Below are 12,355 nucleotides of genomic sequence, written 5' to 3'. Positions count from 1 at the left end.
TAGATTGACACTAAGTTCAGATGCTTGTTTTTTGTAGTTTTCTATCTGGCTGCAGTTCCTGCGGATACGCAGGAACTGCCCATAAGGAAGATTGTCCTTGAGTGCCTTGGGATGAAAGCTATTGTATTGTAGGGGACAATGGCTTTCAGTGGGTTTTTTATAGGTGATAGTCTCCAGGTTGCCCGTGTTGTTAATAATAGTCAGGTCAAGAAATGGTAGTTCCTGTTCGGAACAGTTAGCAGTGAATTTTAAGAAAGGGTTGAGATCATTGATCCATGACATGAAATTTGGAATACTATCCATGCTACCCTTCCAAAAAATTAAAATGTCATCGATGTAACGCTTCCATAGGAGAACGTTACTTGAGAAAGGGTTGGTATCCGTGAGCACATACCTCGCCTCAAAATCTGACATATAGAGGCATGCCAGGCTCGGGGCGAAGGTACTGCCCATCGAAGTACCTTGGGTCTGGTAGAACATCTGTTCCTCAAATTGAAAAAAATTCTCAGTGAGAGCGATGTTAGCACACTCCATGATAAAGCTCACGGGGGTTGGTGAATCCCAGTTGGTATTGAGCAAGATTGTCTCAACCACCTCAAGAGTGTTGAGCTGAGGGATATTGGTATAGAGGGCCACTACATCCAGTGTAAGAAGTACATCTGGATGTGGGCCCTCCAAGTTGGTTAGTTCAATCAGTTTCAGAACATCTCTGGTGTCTTGGAGAAATGTAGGGGTGGTACGAACTAATGGGCGTAAGAAATGGTCACAAAATTTGGATAATGGTTCCAAGAGGGACCCTATGCCAGACACAATGGGTCTTCCAGGGGGTGGGGAGACCCCTTTTTGAATTTTTGGCAGTGTATAAAAGTAGGGTAATTTTGGGTTGGTGTTCACTAAAAACTCTGCTTCGTTTTTAGAAATCCATCCTTGGTTTTTTGCCGCTGTGACCATTGAACTTATTTTAGTAGAGAGGCGTGGCGTGGGGTCAGTAGTTAGCGGTGTATAGTAGTTGGTGTTCTGTAATTGGCGTAGACATTCCGTCCGGTAGTCTGAGCTGGCCATAATAAATATGGTACCGTCTTTATCTGCTTCCTTGATGGTTATGGAAGCGTCGTTTGCTAGTGTTTTGATAGCTAACGCTTCTACATTGGTAATGTTTGAAAAATTCGAAGTATGGCGTTTTTTGGATATTTCTTTCAGTACTGCTTTTTCGAAAGTCAGGACTTCTGGTGGTACCATACTGGTAGTTGGAGTGAAGGTAGAAGGTTTTCGTAGACCGGTGTCAGTTGGAGGTGAATTTGGTTGATCGCCAAAGTAAGCCTTGAGGCGGATTTTCCTAAAAAGGTTGTGAACTTCAAGATTTGTGCGAAAGGAATCCACTTTAGGGGTGGGCACAAATCCTAGGCCTCTTTTAAGGATATTAGTTTCTGTGTCTGTGAGAAGGCGATCTGACAAGTTTACGATTAATTTCTCTTCTCCTGGTGGCTCCGCAGTTCCATGTGCAGTTCCATGTGCAGTGGTGGTTGTTGCGCCTGATCCTGCCATTGTACTTGTTTTGATTGGTTCTGTGCGCCTCTTCTTCTGCCTTGCCCCTTGCCCCAGCCTCTGCCTAAAAAAGGTTGTGGTTGGAAGGGTGGAAGAGGGGTGGTGGTCCTTGTGGGTATTGCCACATGGGCGGTCAATGGAATGGAATGGGTCCTTGGAAAGGAGACGGTCCTTGGAAGGGCCTCGATCCTTGGTATGGTGGATGGCCGTATCCGTACATGGTATTGGTAGGTCTTCTAGGTTGCTGGTTGTGGTAGTATGTGCCTTGCATCTCAGAGCTGGAGATGCTGCCTGAAGAATTTTTTCGCCGGCGAGAGTTAGTACTGTCATCGGATAAGTAATCATCTCCGGAAGGTACAAAGTCGTCCTTTAGATAGGGATATACCTTTTCCTTGCTGAATCGCGTGATGTCCTTCTGGAGCTTTGTTACTTTTTGTCTCATCAAGTAATCTTTATTATCATTGATTTCTTTTGTGATTTCTGCCAATTTGGCCTTGAAGGCGGCGATAGTAATGTTTGCCTTCATGGTACCTTCTGCTATGGTGATTTTTTGGATAAGTTCGTCAGCCAACCTTTTTGCAGTCTTGATAATGAGTACCAAGAGGTCCCTGGTGCATTTCCATGACACCAGGGACCATTCTTCCTTGAATAATTTGTCCTCTAGGAAGATCCTTGGGGTATTGGTGACGATCAGACCATTCGGTGCTATATTTGCACGCAAGTATTCCGTCATGATAGCACCATGCATGATAATTTTCATGAGTTGCCTTTTCATGTTTGTGATAGTAGTCCAATCGCCAGCAGAATTGCTAGTCGATGCTCCTCCATCTGGATCGAGTATGGAGGGTCAAATCAGAATTTCTGAGACGCAATCCTCATCAAAGGAGAGACCTTGGATATTATCCATGGTAACGTGAGGGAACTAGCGGTGGCTAGTGGAAGAACGAAAGTCCCACAGCTGATCCGCCGCGCTTTACTTTTGAACCAAAGAGGGACACGGAGACAAGTATAAGGAATGAGCAGTTCCTAGGGGTTACTGTCTAGGACGGGGGGGGGAAAGAAAGGAATAGCTACCCATGTTTGTATAAATAAACGACACGGGTGTCTACTTGGAGAGTACCCACTGGCGGGGGCGCCGGGATTAGGCACGGTAGGGCGTCAGACACGTCAGAGCATCACTAGCGGTGTAAATACATTCCATGTGGATTCATTCTATGCCTAGTCGCCTTTTAATGAATATCACGCAAATCGTCATGGTGATAGGTACATACGGTTTGTCCAGCATGTCCTAGGTGTTTCTATAAATATATATTTTTAAAATAATAAAAAACAAAGGCCGGCCCCGGGGGATGGGGTCCCCAGAGCCATAAGTGGCCTGAGGAGGGGGGCAACGCAGCCCCCCCTAAAGAATTTAAATTAAAAAAAGGCCATGACCCGGGGGTTGGGGTCCCCAGAGCCAGTAAATTAGATAAAGAAGAGGGGCCACACAGCCCTCCTTCTTAAAAAAAATAAATAAATAAAAGACCGGCATCGCGCTGGAGGCCACGCCCCCTCCTTGCAGCACTCTGCAAACGCGCCCCCTGGCCAGTTGTAAGTTGGGGAATTAATTATCCTTCAATACTGAGGGCCCCTGAGGGCCAACTAGCCCAACAGGTATCTCCAGTGTGCGCCCGGGAGCTGCGTTGCAGACAGGTGTTCTGAGGCCACGCCCCTTTTTACACCTCTATGCAACGCAGCTCTGTGGCGCTTACTAGAGGTACCTAGTGGGCTAGTTTGACCCTAGGGACCCTAAGGATTCAAGGGGACTTAATCTCTCAACTTAGAACGGCCACAGGGCACGTTTACACAGTGGTGAAGGGAGGGGACGGGGCCTCAGGTGACGTGTGCAAACATGCCCTGTGGCGCGTTTTAAGTTGGGGAAATAAATCCCTTTCAATACTGAGGGACCCTGGGGGCCAACTAGCCCACCAGGTGCTTCCAATAAGTGCCACTGCTCTGCGTTGCAGAGAGGTGGTGCAGGCCGTGCCCCTTTTTACACCTCTCTGCAATGGCGCTTACTGGACGTACCTAGTGGGCTAGTTGGACCCTAGGGACCCTCAGGATTCAAATTAACTTAATCTCCCAAGTAAAAACGGCCACAGGGCTTGTTTACACAGTGGTGAAGGGAGGGGATGGGGCCTGAGTTAACGTATGCAAACAAGCCCTCTGGCGCATTTTAAGTTGGGGAAATAATTCCCCTTCAATCCTGAGGTCCCCTGGGGGCTAACTAGTCCACCAGGTGCTTCCAGTAAGCGCCACTGAGCTGCGTTGCAGAGAGGTGGTCCAGGCCGTGCCAGTTTTTACACCTCTCTGCAACGCAGCTCTGTGGCGCATACTGGAGGTACCTAGTGGGCTAGTTGGACCCTAGGGACCCTCAGGATTCAAATGAACTTAATCTCCCAACTAAAAACGGCCACAGGGCGTGTGTACATAGTGGTGAAGGGAGGGGACGGGGCCTGAGTTAACGTGTGCAAACAAGCCCTGTGGCGCGTTTTAAGTTGGGGAAATAATTCCCCTTCAATCCTGAGGGCCCCTGGGGGCCAACTAGCCCACCAGGTGCTTCCAGAAAGCACCACTCCGCTGCGTTGCAGAGAGGTGGTCTAGGCCGTGCCCCTTTTTACATCTCTCTGCAACGCAGCTCTGTGGCGCTTACTGGAGGTACCTAGTGGTCTAGTTGGACCCTAGGGACCCTCAGGATTCAAGGGGACTTAATCTCACAACTTAAAATGGCCACACGGCGTGTTTACACAGTGGGGAAGTGAGGGGACGGGGCCTGAGGTGACGTGTGCAAACGCACCCCGTGGTGCGTTTTAAGAGGTAGTTTTAATTAGGGGTGGGCGGAATTTGCAAAATTAACTTTCGCAAATTATCGCGAAAATGTTTAAAATTATCGCAAACAAGCGGAAATATCGCGAAGATGCGGAAGTTTTTTTCCCGCATGTTCGCGAGATTTTCTGCATGGTTGCGGGTCACCAACTTACCCATGTGGTTGCTTGCAGGCGCGGCCATCTTGTTTTGAGTTGTCTTGCGGTGCATGATCACGAGAAGAAAGACGTGATCGCGCGACGCATGACGTCACTGCGGGCGCGAACTGTCGCGAGACAGCGCAAATGGCTAAAAACAATACAACATCTCATGGAGAACGCGACCGGATCAAGAAAACTTGTCGGCGAATGCAGGGATTCAGGTAAGGCGATCGCGCGCGCGCGAGAATGTATTATTTTACAGTGCGAGCAACAAATTATCGCCAATCTGCGGAAACAGGAAATTTTGACATTTTCGCGCTCTCCGCGGAACGCGAAAATGTCAAATTATCGCAATTTCCGCAAACGGAACGAAATTTTCGCCCAGGCCTAGTTTTAATCCCTCTGCCCTATTATGTACTAGGGGCTTACAGAGTAGGTCATGCTAATTACAGAGGTACCCCAACACATAGTGTTCCCTAGTGTATGTAAGTGTTTTAAATGTATTCTAAGTATCTTTTAGCATAGCACTGGCTCTAGGCCTGGTTAGTCAGAGTCAGTTACCATCAGTACCCGTCGGAAAAAGTTGTGGGCACAGGAGGACTTTCTGCTCCTCTGTTGGTTCCTTCTGCACATCTCTTCTTCTTCCTGCACTTTTCTTCGTCTTTGTGTACTTCTGTTGCTTCTTTCTGCATTTCTTTTTTTCTTTCTGTGCGTTGTTTCCTCTTTCATCACATGCCCTACCTCTGTAGGCATACTTAGAAACTAGCATTTAAAAAACCTTTGAAATTCATTGAAAAAACCATAGGTTTCAGGCACGTTATAGTTAGAAATTAGCATTTACAAAAACCTTAGAAATTCACTTAAAAAACCATAGGTTTCAGGCACGTTATAGTTAGAAATTAGCATTTAAAAAACCTTTGAAATTTACTAAAAAAAACATAGGTTTTCGGGAAAGTTATAATTAGTTGGACATTTCACTCGTACAAAACTAGAGAAATTCCCCCGTTATAGTTAGTTCAGCTAACTATAACTCACGCCCCCGCAATGCACTGCTGATGACGTCACATATTACATCACTCATGACATGGTCAGTGATATCACTCATGACATCATTGATGACATCACTCATGACATAACTGATGAAATCATCCATGTGATAATTTCATGCATATTCTCACACCCTAATATAACTTTTGATACACCCACTCTAAATTACAGACTTCCATTCTCAAAACCATAGACACTCCAACATTAATAACCACATACCCATTCAGTGATTCTTAGGTCTACACACACATCCACTCACTCACCCGTACAGTCACTCATACTTTTGGTCACTCAGTACAGGACTATGATATACACTCATACATCTATATAGACACTCACACACCACCACTCATCCATAGCGGTACTCACACACCTAGTCAGTCATGCAAATAATTAATCACACTCCCATTTACTCACCTATATAGTTATACACACACCAGCTCACTTACTCATACAAATACTAGCACATTCTTACGCTCTTATGCAATCACTGATACAAGCACACACTCATCCATACATCTACTCTCATAATCACACACTCTCACTTATAGCCATTTATATACTCTAACACATATATTCTGCCTATCACATATGTAGTTACTCACACATGTACCAGAGAGATATACATTCACTCACTAACACACCCATACACACACTCACCCACCCATACTGTCCATCACAGATGCACTCTTGAAACCATGCACCCAGTGAATCAATCACTCACACATCTATGCACAGAGTCACACAAACCCCACCCACACAAACACTCAGGCACCCATACAGATACTCATACAACCAATCAATAACTCATATAAACACTCATGTAGCTATTCACAAACCCATGCAGCCGCTTATACACCAACAGACAGACGGATACAGACATTCACACAGTTTAGTCACTAACCCATGCATTCAGTAACATACATTTAATCACTCACATATAGAGTCAGTCACGCACCTACTGAAACATCCATTCAGACACTTATACACCCACTCATTCTTCAATACGCCTTTCCCTATATATATTAAACATATTTAAACTTTACAGAAAATCACAGTCACAGGATTATGTCATCAGTGATGTCATCAGTGATGTCATTTGAGATGTCATCAGTGATATCATCACTGATGTCACTGACCATGTCATGAGTGATGTAATATGTGACATCATCAGCAGTGCATTGCGGGGGTGCAACTTATAGTTAGCTCAGCTTACTATAATGGCTCAATTTCTCTGGTTTTGTACGAGTGAAATGTCCAACTAACTATAACTTTCCCTAAAACCTATGGTTTTTTCAGTAAATTTCAAATGCTAATTTCTAACTATAACGTGCCTGAAACCTATGGTTTTATCTGTGAATATATATATATTCACTGAAAAAACCATAGGTTTCACACACGTTATAGTTAGGAATTAGCATTTAAAAAACCTTAGAAATTCAGTGAAAAAACCATAGGTTTCACACATGTTATAGTTAGCTGGACATTTTACTCGTAACAAACCAATGAAATTGCCCCGTTATAGTTAGTTCAGCTAACTATAACTCGCGCGCCCGCAATGCACTGCTGATGACGTCACATATTACATCACTCATGACATGGTCAGTGACATCACTCATGACATCACTGATGACATCTCAAATGACATCACTGATGACATCACTGATGACATCATCCAGTGAATGTGTGTTTTTCTGAAAATTAAATATGTTTTATATATGTGTATCTCAAGGTCGATGGAAGAATAAATGGGTATATAAGTGTCTAAATGGATGATTTGTTTTTGAAAAATTGATTGTGTTACTGACTGATTAAGTGTATCTCTCACTTTGTGTATAAGTGGCTGCATGGGTTGGTGAGTAGCTACATGGGTGTCTATATAGGTTATTAGTTGTTTTTTTGAGTATCAGTCTGAGTGTCTGTATGGTACGGTGGGGGGTATTACGTAGTGCATAGATGCATGAATGAGTGACTCACTGTTTGTATGTGTTGAAGACAGCATGTGTGCAGGACTGTATGTGTGGATGAGTGTGTGTATGGGTGTGTTATTGAGTGAATGACTGTCTCAATAGTGTCTTCAGGAGTAACTACATATGTTTTTAACTAGTATATGTGACTATTGGTGTATATATGTGAGTATATGTGAGAGGGAGAGATTGAAAGAGTTCCTGTATGAATAAGTATGTGTTTCTATAAGTGATTGTTTAAAAGACTAAGTATGTGTAAGTTTCCGTAGAAGTAAGTATGGTGGTGTGTGTATTACTGTATATGCAAGTAAATGTATGTTTTATTCTTTATTAGCATGAGTGACTATGTGTGTGAGTAACTCTATGGATGAGTGGCATTGTGTAACAGGATGTATAGATGTATGAGTACATATGATGAGTGAGTACATGTATGAGTGACTGTATAGGACTGTTGGTGAATGAGTGGATGTGTATGTGGATCTTAGAATTACTGAAGAGGTTGTTGTAACTGGTATTGGTATGTCCATTGTTTTGAAATTTTTAGTCTCTATTTTTGAATGTGTGTATCAAAGCTTATATTAAGGTGAGAGGAGGTCTGCCACTCTATCACAAGGATGATGTCATCAGTGATGTCATCAGTGATGTCATTTGAGATGTCATCAGTGATGTCATGAGTGATGTCACTGACCATGTCATGAGTGATGTAATATGTGACGTCATCAGCAGTGCATTGCGGGCGCGCGAGTTATAGTTAGCTGAACTAACTATAACGGGGCAATTTCATTGGTTTGTTACGAGTAAAATGTCCAGCTAACTATAACATGTGTGAAACCTATGGTTTTTTCACTGAATTTCTAAGGTTTTTTAAATGCTAATTCCTAACTATAACGTGTGTGAAACCTATGGTTTTTTCAGTGAATTTCTAAGGTTTTTTAAATGCTAATTCCTAACTATAACGTGTGTGAAACCCATGGTTTTTTCAGTGAATTTGAAAGGTTTTTTAAATGCTAATTCCTAAATATAACGTGTGTGAAACCCATGGTTTTTTCAGTGAATTTGCAAGGTTTTTTAAATGCTATTTTTTTTTTTATTCTTCATTTTTTTCAAACATATTTTTAATTTAATTTTCTTATCTTTTATAAAGACTATGCTTAAATTTTTAAAATCCTTAAATATTTTTTTTATATATATTTTTTAAAATAAACATGTAAAATTTATTTCCAGTTTTTTTTTTTTTTTTTTTATTTTTTTTTATAGTACGCGTACCGTAAGCTCACGGTAAGCGTACGGTTTACGCAACGCCCGTAATCTATCTACGCTGCTTGCGTATAGTTCCGTACTTTGCGTAGCCGCGCGTACTGCGCGTGGGACGCGTGCGCGCTTACGCAACACGCGCACGTTACGCGGAAGTGCCGGGGAGTGACTGTTATGCGCATGCGCGCAAGCGCGTGTCTTTTTTACGCGCACGCGTACTTTTTGCCGTAAGCGTACCGTAAGCGTACCGTAAGCGTACGGTAGGTCATGTGATCTTGAAACACAACTTTTGATTGGTTGAAACTACTTTCAGTTCTAGAACTCTCCTACACCACACCCATTCCCCTCATTTCTGCTTGTGATCCCTTGGGAGAAGGAGCTGGTTTGTCTTTGGGATACGATGGCAGAACAGCAGAGCTCTTCTGAGAGTGAGGCTAGCACCAGCAGCACTGTCTTGAGGCAGAGAGCGAGGAAAGTAAAGCCTTCTTACGTTTGGGAGTATTTTACTTTTCCAGAAGGCCAGCAAAAGGTGAATGCACCCTTAGTTACTTGCAAGCTGTGTAAGCGTGTACTTTCTAGTGGTAATCCTAACAGGAAGTATTCCTTTGGGAATCACACCATGAAGAGACACCTCCAGGAAGTACACAGAAGGACACATGGTCATCTTTTTGGAGGTAACTCTTCAGAAAGACGAGCCAGTACATCCACAGCAGCTCAGCCTGGACCATCATCTGCAGGGCAGACTCCTTCTTCTGCAGGTCAGGTGAGCCCTTCATCTGTGGGGGGAGAATCTCCTTTTGCTGGCCCTCTGGAAATTAACCCTCGGTTTGCGAGGGTTGAAGTACGGTGCGCCACTTGTCACGATCTAATTACTTATAGGGAGACCAGTGTTTCCCTGGTGAACAGTAAAATAGATCAGCACACTTGTCGTACCGTCTAATATTCCCAATCTTTCTTTCCTCTGTCCCTGCATGAACACAACGGTTCTTTTAAGAGCCAACCTTATCTTTCATCTTTTTTTTTCTTTTTTTTTAAAAACTTTTTTTTTTTTTTTTACCGTACGCGTACGGTAAGCGTACCTTTTTTTTATTTTTTAAAAAAAAACACTAAAAATCATTTATCTCATTACAAAGTCCTTGAGAGACTACAATTTTTATTTTTAACTTACCATACTCACTCAAAAAAATATTTATTCATTTGTTTTTTTAAAAAATAGTTTTTAAAATGGTTGTAGTTTCCGAAAATTTTCTATATCGATCTGAAAATAAAGAAAAAAGTATTAATATTTTTTATCCATTTTATAATACAATACACATATTTACATTTTTTACAAAAAAATATTTTTGCCTTATTTTTGCTGTTTTCAGAATATATTGCATTTCACTATTAATTGTGAAAGCAATTGCATTCATCATTTTACAGCGGGCAAAAAAAATTAACAATCACAAAGATTGTATTAAAAAAGCCCAGAATGTCTTCTCACTTAAACTTATCATTACAGAAATGCATATTATTCTAAAAAAATATCATCTAAAAACAATACTTTTTTCTTTAAAATACCGTCTGATATGTTTGTTTCAGAAGTATAATCACAATATTATATCTCAAATAACTCCAAAATACATCTGATTTTATTTCCTTTAGGCCAAATAGTATTTTTTTTTTTTCCTGGAATAAATTTCCAAGGGAAAACCATTAAAATTTTAAGTTTAATCTGTCCAGATCTCACCAATTCTCTGTAACATTTTGGTTCACGAAAATTTTTTGAATAATTTATTTAGTCCACAATAGAATTGCTTACTTTTCCACATGGCCAAATAGTAATTTTTTAAATCATTTTTGAAAAAATTTCCAATGGCAGTCCAATAGCATTCCATAATTTAAAATGTGCAGAAGTTACCGATTATCTCTAAATTATTGGTTTTTGAAAATTGCATTAAAATTTAAAAAAGTCCACATTACAATTGGTTATCTTTCCTTTAGGCCAAATGATAATTTTAAAAATCTTTTTTCTACAAAATTGCAATGGTAATCCAGTAAAATGGTAAAATTATTTTGTCCAGATCTTGCCAAATCTCTCTAAAATTTAGGTTTCAGGAAGATTAGATAGGAATTTGCTAAATCAAAAGGCAAACGTTGTTTGAAAATCAATTGGGAATCATTACACAGTGTCCAGCCTTTTTCACATTTTAGATAAACTGTGTAATGTCCAGAAGTAACAGTAGGTCCATCATGGAAAATTATTGCAACAGTTACAAAAGTTTTTCCTGAAATTGATAATTGCTGTCCTGTAAACTTCTTTATTAAAGTATCCAATTTTGATCCATCAGCTCTACATCGTTGCATCATTAAAATTACATACTGTCCGTATTCCCTTAAAATTAATGTTGAAAACATGTCAGAATTACACTCACCACATTTCATGCTATGATTAGCATCTTTAACTAATTTTGCAAAAGTGACTGTTTTACTCTCTGGCAATGTCAAATAAATAAACCTTTCATTATCAACAATAGAGCCACATATATTATAACAATTATCACAACTATGTTCCCATTTATAAGAGAGACCAAAAAAAATGGCAATGGGAACTCCTTCTTCTTCCACTACCTGAAGAAAATACATCAAAAATTCGTGTGCATCTTGCTGTTCATTTTGAGAAAACTGTGTTCGTCCTGAACATACATCTAAAAGTTTTCTAATTTCAGTAGCACTTTCTATTTGAGTTTTATCTTTACTCAGCTTTTGAAAAAGGAGACTGAGCTCTGAACAGAATCTTTTTCCCTGATTTACTATTATCTGCTCTTGCAAACTTTCCAGATAAAATGCAACATTCAGCACTACATTAGCGTAGCAGTTGACACCAGAGCTATTTTCAAAATGACATCCTACAACCTGTTCTTCATTTTCCTTATTCTTTTTGCTTGCAATTACATCACTCCTCTTTTTTTCCTCTTGTCTACATCTTCATTACAGATATTCTCATTTCTCCTTTTACGAGAAACTACACGTTTCTCCAACACAGGATACTGACCTAAATGAGGAGCATAGCTTCTTCTTAATCTATTATACTCCTTTACACAGTTTGTATCAGCACTAACTTTTGAGTCATCAAAGTCTATCATGAATAAACCTGATAATGTTTTGACTCGTGACAAAGCTACATATGCCATACCTTCTTTGAACACAGTTGAACCAATGTTCACAAATGCACAATCTACAGTCAATCCTTGAGACTTGTGGATAGTTACAGCATATGCTAGTGAAAACGGAAACTGCTTCCTACGTACATATAAGTCTTTCACAAGCATGAAACGAACTGAACAACGACAAATGTCTTTAACTTCCTCTATCTGATCAAATTTTATCTGTAAACATTCAATTCCTTCTTTTTTCTGATAATTAATAAAACCCACAACTCTTCCCATCGCTCCATTCACTAAGCCTTTCTCAACATCCAAATTTCTCCTTAAAAACACTCTACAGTTCATGCAAACATAAAGATTTTTTTCTAATCCTGCTGTTTTGGAGATGTTC

This window comes from Triturus cristatus, chromosome 8 (genome assembly GCF_964204655.1).
Source record: "Triturus cristatus chromosome 8, aTriCri1.1, whole genome shotgun sequence".
NCBI lineage: Eukaryota > Metazoa > Chordata > Amphibia > Caudata > Salamandridae > Triturus > Triturus cristatus.
The sequence above is the reverse complement of the archived record's forward strand: the minus strand, read 5'-3'. Positions refer to the sequence as shown.